This window comes from Lagenorhynchus albirostris, chromosome 11 (assembly GCF_949774975.1).
Source record: "Lagenorhynchus albirostris chromosome 11, mLagAlb1.1, whole genome shotgun sequence".
Taxonomy (NCBI): domain Eukaryota; kingdom Metazoa; phylum Chordata; class Mammalia; order Artiodactyla; family Delphinidae; genus Lagenorhynchus; species Lagenorhynchus albirostris.
Genome location: NC_083105.1, coordinates 101,045,400 through 101,056,198, shown reverse-complemented (window position 1 = coordinate 101,056,198; position 10,799 = coordinate 101,045,400). Strand labels below are relative to the sequence as shown.

General features: G+C 47.0%; 1 long non-coding RNA gene across 2 annotated transcripts; it reads right to left on the bottom strand.

Annotated features, from left to right (window-relative positions):
• Positions 1–4,111: 4,111 nt before the first annotated feature.
• LOC132529297 (uncharacterized) lies at positions 4,112–9,119 on the bottom strand. 2 transcript variants are annotated; one of them, XR_009543411.1, is made up of 4 exons: positions 8,526–9,119; positions 6,676–6,823; positions 6,005–6,072; positions 4,112–4,794 (listed from the first exon to the last, which is right to left on the bottom strand). It is a non-coding gene; the product is annotated as an uncharacterized LOC132529297 (long non-coding RNA). The 2 variants fall into 2 exon arrangements; XR_009543412.1 differs by lacking the exon at positions 8,526–9,119 and adding an exon at positions 7,222–7,451.
• Between the last annotated feature and the right edge of the window lie 1,680 nt (positions 9,120–10,799).

Here is a 10,799-nt window from a genome sequence, read left to right as displayed (position 1 = left end):
CTGTGGAGAAAAGGAAACTCTTGTGCACTGTTGGTGGGAATGTAAATTGGTGCAGCCACTATGGAAACAGTATGGAGGTTCCTCAAAAAATTAAAAATAGAATTACCATATCCAGCAATTCTACTTCCAGGTATATACCCAAAAGAAGTGAAAGCAGGGACTCAAACAGATATTTGTATACCCATGTCCATAGCCACATTATTTGCAGTAGCCAGAAGGTGGAAACCACCCAGGTGTCCATCAACAAATGAATGGGGAAACGAAGTGTGGTATCTCCCTGAGGTGGAATATTATTCAGCCTTAAAATAGAGGGAGATTCTGACACGTGCTACAACACAGATGAACCTTGAAGGCATGATATGTATTAGTCAGGGTTCTCCAAAGAAACAGAACCAACAGCATGTATCTACAGAGATATTTATTTTAAGGAATTGGCTCATACAATTATGGAAGCTTGGTAAGTCCAAAATCTGAAGGAGACTGGCACCAGAGCTGGAACCCTGGAGACTCAGAGAACAACGGCAGTTCAAGTACAAAGGTTATCTGCTGGCAGAATCTCTTCTTGCCCTGGGGATATCAGTCTTTGTTCTATTAAGGCCTTCACCTGATTAGAAGAGGCTCACCCACATTACGGAGAGTAACCTGCTCTACTCAAAAGTCCACTGGTGTAAATGTCAACCTCATCTAAAAAACACCTTCACAGAAACATCCTGATTAATGTTTGACCAAATATTTGGGCACCATAAAAATAACCATCACATTATGTTAAGTGAAATGAGCCTGTCACAGTATGATTCCAATTATATGAGTTACTTAGTCAGATTCATAGACAGAAAGTAGAATGGTGGTTGCCAGGGCCTGATTCAAGGGGGAAATTGGGAGCTGTTTTTGTTTTTTTGTTTTTTAAATTTATTTTTTTAAATTAATTAATTTTTTTATTTTTGGCTGTGTTGGGTCTTCGTTTCTGTGCGAGGGCTTTCTCTAGTGGCGGCAAGCGGGGGCCACTCTTCATCACGGTGCGCGGGCCTCTCACTATCGTGGCCTTTCTTGTTGCGGAGCACAGACTCCAGACGCGCAGGCTCAGTAGTTGTGGCTCACGGGCCTAGTTGCTCCGCGGCATGTGGGATCTTCCTCGAACCTGTGTCCCCTGCATTGGCAGGCATTGGCAGGCAGATTCTCAACCACTGCGCCACCAGAGAAGCCCGGGAGCTGTTTTTTGATGGGTATAGAGTTTTAGTTTTGTAAAAGGAAGAGAGTTCTGGAGGTTGTTTCCACAACTACACGAATGTACTTAATGCTACTCAACTGTACACTTAAAAATGGCTAATATGGTAAATTGTATGTTGTGTGAATTTTACCACAATGAAAAATTTTTTTAAATATTTATTTATTTATATTTATTTTTGGCTGCATTGGGTCTTCGTAGCTGCATGCAGGCTTTCTTTAGTTGTGGCGAGTGGGGACAAGTCATCGTTGTGGTGTACAGGCTTCTCATTGCGGTGGCTTCTCTTGTTGCGGAGCACAGGCTCTAGGCACGTGGGCTTCAATAGTTGTGGCACGTGGGCTCAGTAGTTGTGGCACGCGGGCTCAGTAGTTGTGGCACGCGGGCTCAGTAGTTGTGGCTTGGGGGCTCTAGAGCGCAGGCTCAGTGGTTGTGGCACACAGGCTTAGTTGCTCCGCGGCATGGGGGATCTTCCTGGACCAGGGCTTGAACCCGTGACCCTTGCATTGGCAGGTGGATTATTAACTACTGCTCCACCAGGGAAGTCCCTGCTCAGCACTTTTATGTTCATTATCTCTTTTATCCTGCAGCAATGTTGAAAGACTAAGTAAATCCATCAGGTTTGGGTTTGCCTGTGTCAGAAAACTCAAATAACATTGGTTAAAATAGATGAAATTTTACTTCTACCCCCCTTCCCCCAACAGACAGAGTCTGAAGGTAGGTTATCCAAGCTGGTGAGCAGCTCTGCTATCATAACTGACCTGGGTTCTTTCCATCTTTTTGCTCAGCCGTCATCAATATGCCACTTCCTCCTGACAGTCCAGGACCTGCTTAGTTCCAGCACCATGTCCACATTCTAGCCACCAGGAAGCCAGGCAGGACAAAGTGGGTGCACCTGTCCTACTAGAGCACTTCTCAGAAAGTCAGACAGGCCACCTTCCCTTATGCCCACTTGGTCTGAACATCGTTACGCGGCCACGCCAGCGGCAGGGAGGATGGGAAACATTGCCTTTACTCTAGGCATCCAAATGCACAGTTAAAAAAAGTAAGAGGGGCTGGGACTTCCCTGGAGGTGCAGTGGTTAGGGCTCCACACTTCCATTGCAGGGGGCACGGGTTCGACCCCTCGTCATGTGGCCAAAAGATAAATTGACCCCTCGTCATGTGGCCAAAAGATAAATAAAATAGGAGGGGGGGAGAATGGGTGTTGGGGGACAGCAATACCACAGAAGTTATCATAAAGGCCATTTGGTAGATGAGAAACCAGCCACAGGGAAGGGAAGCAAGGCACTTGCATGTAGCACGAAAGAACCAGATGGTGGGAAACATTATGTGCAGCAAGGATTCAGACCCAAGTTTTAGAATGTTTTTCTGAAACTAAATTAGAATGGACCCCAAGTTATCCCAACAGCATGTCCCCTACTTCCCTGAGGGAGCGGTAGGGCTGGAGTTTCTGCTGCTGCACCGTGTACAATCCACAGCTCTGACCTGCAATCTCAACAGACTCAGGCAAGCGCATCAGGCCCACAGGTCTCACCCGACTTGAGGACACAGAAAAGAAAGACCGAATGCCAGGTGCCGTGGGTCTGCCCCCTCCCGCCCCTCCCCCCACCGAGTCCTCCCTGTTGTCACATGAAACTACCTGAAGGTCGAAGGACACACTTCCAGAGTTGTTCCTGTCACTTGGGTTTATCCCCAGTCCCCAGAAATTAGGATGGAAGCCGTTTGTCTTAGGATGAGAAACTAAGTTTTATTGACAAATGTATATGCTGACAGCCAACAATCCCCTAGGGAGATAAAGGACAGGAAACACTGTATCTGCTAAGATCAAAACTGTCTCCTTGGGCTACCCTGGTGGTGCAGTGATTAAGAATCCGCCTGCCGATGCAGGGGACATGGGTTTGAGCCCTGGTCCGGGAAGATCCCACATGCCACGGAGCAACTAAGCCCACGTGCCACAACTACTGAGCCTGCGCTCTAGAGCCCGCGAGCCACAACTACTGTGCCCGTGTGCCACAACTACTGAGCCTGCGCTCCAGAGCCTGCGAGCCACAACTACTTAGCCCATGTGCCACAACTACTGAGCCCGCACGCCTAGAGCCCGTGCTCCGCAACAAGAGAAGCCACCGCAATCAGAAGCCCGAACACTGCCATGAAGAGTAGCCCCCACTCGCCGCAACTAGAGGAAGCCAGCGCACAGCAATGAAGACCCAATGAGGCCAAAAATAAATAAATAAAATGAATTTTTTTTTAAAAATTATAAAAATATGGTTTCTCAGACTTCACTCCAGATGTGCTATTCGGGGTCCTCACTCCCCAAGCAAACTGCATTCTCAGAGGGCAGAGTTAGTATCTTTCAGAGAGAGCTCCATGTCTCCACAGGACACCGCAGTGCTGCCCACAGAAAAGGCTCTGAAAATAGGTAGAAGCCACGTGTCTGCTTTGCAAACCGATCTCAGGCTTTGAAGAGCCTGAATGTAATGGATGGGCAGCGGTCTGAGGCCACAGCTGGCTTTGTAAGGGTGCCTTACCCCTGTCTTCATCCCCAGCCCCCTCCCCCTCTCCATTTTATATGACCTCAAGGTCTCGGGAAAGCCCTCCCAGCGCAAACACTCAGCCTTCTTGCTCACTGGTTTGAGATCCTCCTGGATCAGGATAATAATTGTGCATATAAATATATATATATATACATATATCCCCATATCCCCTCCCTCTTGAGCCTCCCTCCCACCCTCCCTATCCCACTCTTCTAGGTCATCACAAAGCTGATCTCCCTGTGCTATGCAGCTGCTTCCCACTAGCCATCCATTTTACATTTGGTAGTGTATATATGTCAACGCTACTCTCTCACTTCGTCCCAGCTTCCCCTTCCCCCTCCCCGTGTCCTCAGGTCCGTTCTCTATGTCTGCGTCTTTATTCCTGCCCTGCCACTAGTAGAACTTTGATAGTTTTAGGGTTTACATTTAAGTATGATTCATTTTGAGTTAATTTTTGTACATGGTGTGAGGTATGGATTGAAGTGCATCCTTTCATGTGTAGACATCCAAATGGTCCAGCACCATTTGTTGAAAGAGACTAACCTTTCTCCAAAGAACTGTCTTTTCACCTTTGCCAAAAATCAGTTGACAGTACATGTGTAGCTACATCTATCTCTGGATTCTCTATTCAGTTCCATTGATCCATTTGTCTTTCTTGATGCCAATATCACATTGTCTTCATTGTTGTGGTTTCATGTCTTTCTTCTTTTTCTAAACTGTTTTGGGTATGTTGGGTCTTTTGCATTTCCATTTCCATATGAATTCTAGAATCAGCTTGTTAATTCCTATATTTTAAAAAAATCCTGCTGGAATTTTGATTAGGATTGCATTGAATCTATAGATCAACTTGGGAAGAACTGATATCTTATCCATATTGAATCTTCTGATCCATGAATACTACATGTATTTCCATTTATTTAGGTCTTCTTTAATTTATCTCAGCAATGATTGGTAGTCACCAATGTACATGTGTCTCCTATCTTCTCTTCAGATTTGTTCCTAAGTATTTCATATTTTACACAGATGATCATGTTGCCTGTGAATAAAGACAATAATTATACTTCTTTTCTGATTTGTATGCCTGTTATGTCAAGTTGTTTGATATGTTCAAATCTTACTGATCACCTACTTTTACTTACTAATCATCTACTTGTTCTATCAATAATTGAAAGAGGGGTGCTGAAATCTCTGATTGTAATTATGGATTTGTCTCTTTCTCCTTATAGTTCTATTGATTTTTGCTTTATATATTTTGAAGCTCTGTTATTAGGTACATAAACATTGTCATGTGCTCTTAATGCATTGACCACTTTACCATTATAAAATAACATTCTTTATACTTGATGATATTCTTTGCTCTGAAATCTACTTTGTCTGATATTAATATAGCCAAAACAGCCATTTTGTTGAAAGGGTTAACATGGTATATCCTTTTTTTTTTTAACCTTTTTATTTGTAACCTATTTGTATCTTTATCTTTGAAGTGTATTTTCTGTAGGTAGTATATAGGTGGGTCTTGCTTTTTTTTTTTTTTTTTTTTGTGATATGCGGGCCTCTCACTGTTGTGGCCTCTCCCGTTGCGGAGCACAGGCTCCGGACGCGCAGGCTCAGCGGCCATGGCTCACGGGCCCAGCCGCTCCACGGCATGTGGGATCTTCCCGGACCGGGACATGAACCCGTGTCCCTTGCATCAGCAGGCAGACTCTCAACCACTGCGTCACCAGGGAAGCCCCTTGCTTTTTTATCCATCTGACAACCTCTGGTTTTTAATTGTGGAATTTAAACCATTTACATCTAATGTGATTATGTATGGTTAGGCTTAAATCTATCATCTTGCTATTTGTTTTCTATTGGTACCAATTCTTTGTTCCCCTTTCCTTCTCTTTCTGCCTTCTTTTGAATTCACTGGGTATTTTTTATAATTCTGTTATAGCCTTTGTTGGCTTGTTAGCTATAACTCTTTGTTATTTTAGTGGCTGCTGTAGGTTGCTAAAGATAGTAAATATCTTTAACGTGAGAGTCCAAGATGATGGCATAGGTGGATCCTGAACTCATTTCCTCCCACAGACACACCAAACCTACAGCTACACATGGATCGTTTCCCTGTGAAAACTAGATGAAAACTAGATGCTCTCCACAACAAAGGCTTAAAAAGGCCACATTGAGACAGGTAGGAGAGGCAGAGACACAGTCCCACAAAAAAACCCATTCCTGACACAGGGACACACAATGGAGAGGGATCTCACCAGAGAGGTGCTTCTCCTGAAGGAGCGAGGGGTTGGTTCCCCACATCAGGCACCACAACCTCTGGGATCTGCACCAGAGAGAAGAGCCCCCAAAATGTCTGGCTTAGAAAACCAACAAGGCCAATGTCCAAAGGACCCAAAGTGCTTTTGGAAACTAAGATACCCCTCCTAAAGGTCCTCCCTTGTCCCAAAACCCAGCAAAAAAGGCAGTTTAAAAAGCACCTAGACCATGTATGAAGGAGATTCATTTGCTAATCTACAAACACTGGCTAGAGAGACAGTCAAAATGCTCCCTGGAAACAGAGCCATTACTGCACCCTCAACCTACCTGCTGGCCCAGGCATGTGAGCTCGGACACCACACCCTCCCCCACCTTTCTGAGATGTGGGGGGTGGCAGGGTGAGTGTTTGCAGCCCTATCCTGCTGCCTTGCTGAAGCTGGACAGTGCAGATGGTGGCAGCACTACCCTGCCCCCGGCTGGGGCTGGTGAACACAGGCACACAGGCAAGGTGCTCTCCTGCTGCCTTGCTGAAGCCCCCGGGCACCTGCAGAAGTCATCTTCCTGCTGCCTTGCTGAAGCCAATGAGTGTGCCTCACCCGTTTCACCCTGCAGCTACCTTGCTAAAGCCAGTGGGCATGTGCAATCCACACAGGGGAGGTCCTTTGATCACCTGGCTTGGTGGCCAAGAGGGCTGGCATTCCTGAACTTCATGGGCGTGTAACAGTTAGAAAGACAGCTCATGCCAGGCCTCCACTCCCAGGGCACTGCACAGACAGCAGACTAAAACACAAGCCCAGTCTTCCTGTGAAAAAGTCTTCCTGTGAAAAAAAGATTTACTTAGCCTGGAGCTTAGCCTGAGGGACAGGCTTCATATTTCTCACACATCTAGAGGCTAAGGAGTCAATCCCAGGGAACGTAAGCAGGGAGACGCCATCCTTACACAATCCCTTGGCCTTGCTACAGCTCAACAAGACCTCCTGGAAAGGAGCTTATATACTATTTTTGCAACTGTCGCCCAAGGAACACCTCTAGATCTCCTGGCATCCAAGAAGCCTGAAACTAGGTGCTAAGTGAGATTCCCCTTGGATTACGGACAGATCTTGGCACACCGTCAACAATAGGGGCGTATAATAAATCAGGCGGTTTGCATAATCACAAAGGTTCGAGAGACAACAAAGAGAGAGGGCTGACTTGAACAAAAAGGGTCATCACATACACAAGTCCACTCCTTTAAGACAGAGAGGTAGCTGCAACCCCTAATACATAGAAACAAACACAAAGAATCAAGCAAAATGAGTAAACAGAAATATGTCCCAAACCAAAGAACAAGACAAAACCTCAGAAAAAGCCCTTAGTGATACAGAGGTGAGCAATCTATCTAATGAAGAATTCAAAGTAATGGTCATAAAGATACTCACCAAACTCAGAGGAATGAGTGAACATAGTGAGAACGTCAATAGAGACAGAAAACATAAGAAAGTACCAAACAGGAATCACAGAGCTGAAGCATACAATAACTGAACTGCAAAATACACGAGAGGGGTTCAACAGCAGATGGGATGAAGTAGAGTGGCTCAGCAAGCTGGGAGATAAAGCCATGGAACTCACCTAGACAGAGCAGCAAAGAGAAAAAAGAATTTTAAAAAATGAAGACAACATAAGGGACCTCTAAGTGGAATAAGATTCACACTATTGGGGTCGCAGATGGAGGAGAGAGAGAAAGAGCAGAAATGTTAGCTGAAGAAATAATGGCTGAAGACGTCCCTAACCTAGGGAAGGAAACGGACATCCAGGTACAGGAGTCCCAGAGACTCCCCAATATGATGAACCCACAGAGAGCCACACCAACACACATTATTATGAAAACGTCTTTAACTTATCCCAGGCAACTGCAATATTATAAGACTTTATGTACAGCAAGTAAAAGTGTACTTACACTACACCATGTACTATTTTTGTCATACATTTTATTTCTACATGTTATAAACTCCACACTACATTGTTAGAATTTGTTTAGCCAGTTTTTTGTTTTTGTTTTTGTTTTGCGGTACGCGGGCCTCTCACTGTTGGGGCCCCTCCCGTTGCGGAGCACAGGCTCCGGACGCGCAGGCTCAGCGGCCATGGCTCACGGGCCCAGCCGCTCCGCGGCATGTGGGATTTTCCCAGACCGGGGCACAAACCCATGTCCCCTGCATCGGCAAGCGGACTCTCAACCACTGCGCCACCAGGGAAGCCCTCCCCACCACTCTTGAATGGGGGGCTTCTATTCCGCCTTCTCTCTCCATCTCTGTTTCCAAGTCTTCTCCCCAGCCTCACAGTCTCCCATGCCCTAATATGCCCTACTGAGCCATTCCTGGTCTCCTGGGTTCCCATCAGCCCACAGGGATCCTGGCTTGCCCCCCTCCCCCAAACACACCCACGACTGAACTTAGTGGAGATGTCCAGTGAGAGCTGGGAGGATGAAGCTAGTCCAGAGTCCACACAGCGCCCCCTGCTGCCCCGTCCTCTTCTCCCACTAACCCTGGCCGAGGCTGTTTCCCCACGGCGACCAGGAGGCTCCTTGGGGGCAGGTCGTGCAGATGCAATCTGTCCCACAGCTTGACAATGACCATTCCTGGAGACTGGGACCCCAGCGCCATTAGGACTGAAGTACACATCCCCTCCAGGTCTCCCTCTGGCTTCTGTAAAAAGAAAGACTGACTATTCCAAGGCTAATCCCCAAGATGAACCCCCCAGCTTCTGAGAACCAGCTTTGGTCAATAAGTGATTCTCTTCTATCCAGAGGGCAAGAATTCACCTACCTCATCCTACCACCCCATCCAACACATACCTTCAAATGATGGTGGGCAAGAGCCTCTAGAGCGTGCAAGAGGACAGACAGACAAGAAGTGTGCAAAGTCACTGCACTGTGTGCTGGGGTGGGAGCGGGGATTAGGGTTTCCAGGGCGCAGAGCTTCCCCTGCAGCAGTAAGTGAACCATCAGGAAGGTGGGTAGGTTGTAGAAGCCACTTTGGAAAGTCACTGGTAGGTCAGGGGTCTTGATCAGAAGTCAGGCATGCCAAGGAAGGCCGGGAAACTGGAAGAAAGACACCTCCTAGGTAGGCAGTTAACCAAGAAAACAAGACACCAGATGAACCCAGTGTCAGAAAAGCAAGTACAAAAGCATGTGGATAGGCAGGTGGATGTCATGAATGTTTAGTCTAAAGGTGCACTAGCAGACAGGTGGGTGGATTCGTAAATAGATCGAGACAATTCGTTGAGTTGCAACAACAAAGGTGACGAAGGTGACTGCCTAAAACATCCCAGGAGGAGGGTTTGGACACAGTCTGAGGACCAGGTAAACTCTGAGGGCCAATACCCCAAATCCTTCCCCGCTTTCCATCTCATTCCTCCCGCCTCACCCCTTCCCTTCATTCCTGTATCTTCAACTCTGCCTACATCACAGCTCCTGAGAGATGCTCTGGGTACAAGACACGAGCTCTAGCAAACTGTTTAGAAACTTGAGATACTCATATCCCAGGTCCCACCTAGCTATCAGACGTCATCATCCACCGGAGAGGAACTCCAGGGCTGGGGTCCTTTCTTCCCCCACAGCTCCCAACCCAGAGGCACGAGCTCGTCACCATCGATGGCTGTCACCTTCTGGCATAATGGAGGTGCCATCTCGTCACTTAGGATTTTGACTTCCAGCAACTTGAGGGCTTGTAAGATATTGTCTGCTGACAACTATAGGAGAGAGGGGGCTTGGGAAGGAAAGAAAGTTGAAGAATGGAGATGATGCAGAGAAAAACGATCCCTGGTAGAGAAGGGAAGAGGAGCAGTGAATCCAGGGAGAGGACTGAAGCTGGACTGGGGGTGCGGGGGGGAAGGAACGGCTCAGATTAGGGACATGGGAGCCAGACCTGGAGCTGTGAATGGACGGTACCACGTAGTGCTCTGCTGACTGGAAATTCTTCCCGCCCTCCTGGCACCATGGGACCGCACCCAACCAGCTACCTCCATGGAGGTGGTCCTACCCGGCTGGAAGCCAGGAAGATGTCTGAGGTGTCCTCACCTGACCAGCAACTTGGAGCGCCTCCATAACGTTCTTTCCTGAGACATCACATTTCATGTCCCTTTCAGCGGGCTCTGAGGAACCTACCATAACTATAAATATCTCTGCAAGGTATAAGCTCCTGATTCAGACCGTGCCCTCCCTAGCAATTTATCCTTAGGCGATTCACTTCCCTCCTGGAGACTCTATTTCTGCATATGTAAAATAAGCATAATAAAACTTAACATGAGAACCAAAAGAGACCAGATATAACCTATTAGGTATCAACTTGCAAGATCTCATCCTGCCCTTTGGATCACATCTTTCCCCTTGAGATCATAAAGTGCCTTCTATGCGGGAGAGCTGGAGAGAGAGTTGGGGGCCGGGGTGTGGTGAGGGGGGTGCAGTGCTCGTCCGTAAGATTATGAAAATCTCTTTCTGGCTTACTTCACTCTGACACAGGGCTGGGAAGGGGAGGGTGGGACGAACTGGGCGATGAGGATTGACATACATACACTACCAGGCGTAAAATAGGTAGCTAGTGAGAACACGCTGTAAGGCAGAGGAAGCTCTGCTCCGGTGCTCTGTGACAACCTAGATGGGCGGGACGGGGAGGGAGGTCCGAGAGGGAGGGGATATAGGTATACGTATAGCTGATTCACTTCATTGTACAGTAGACACTAACACAACGTTGTAAAGCAATGATACTCCAATTTTTTAAAAAAGTGATTTAAGCCAGAAAAAAAAAAAGATTATGAAAA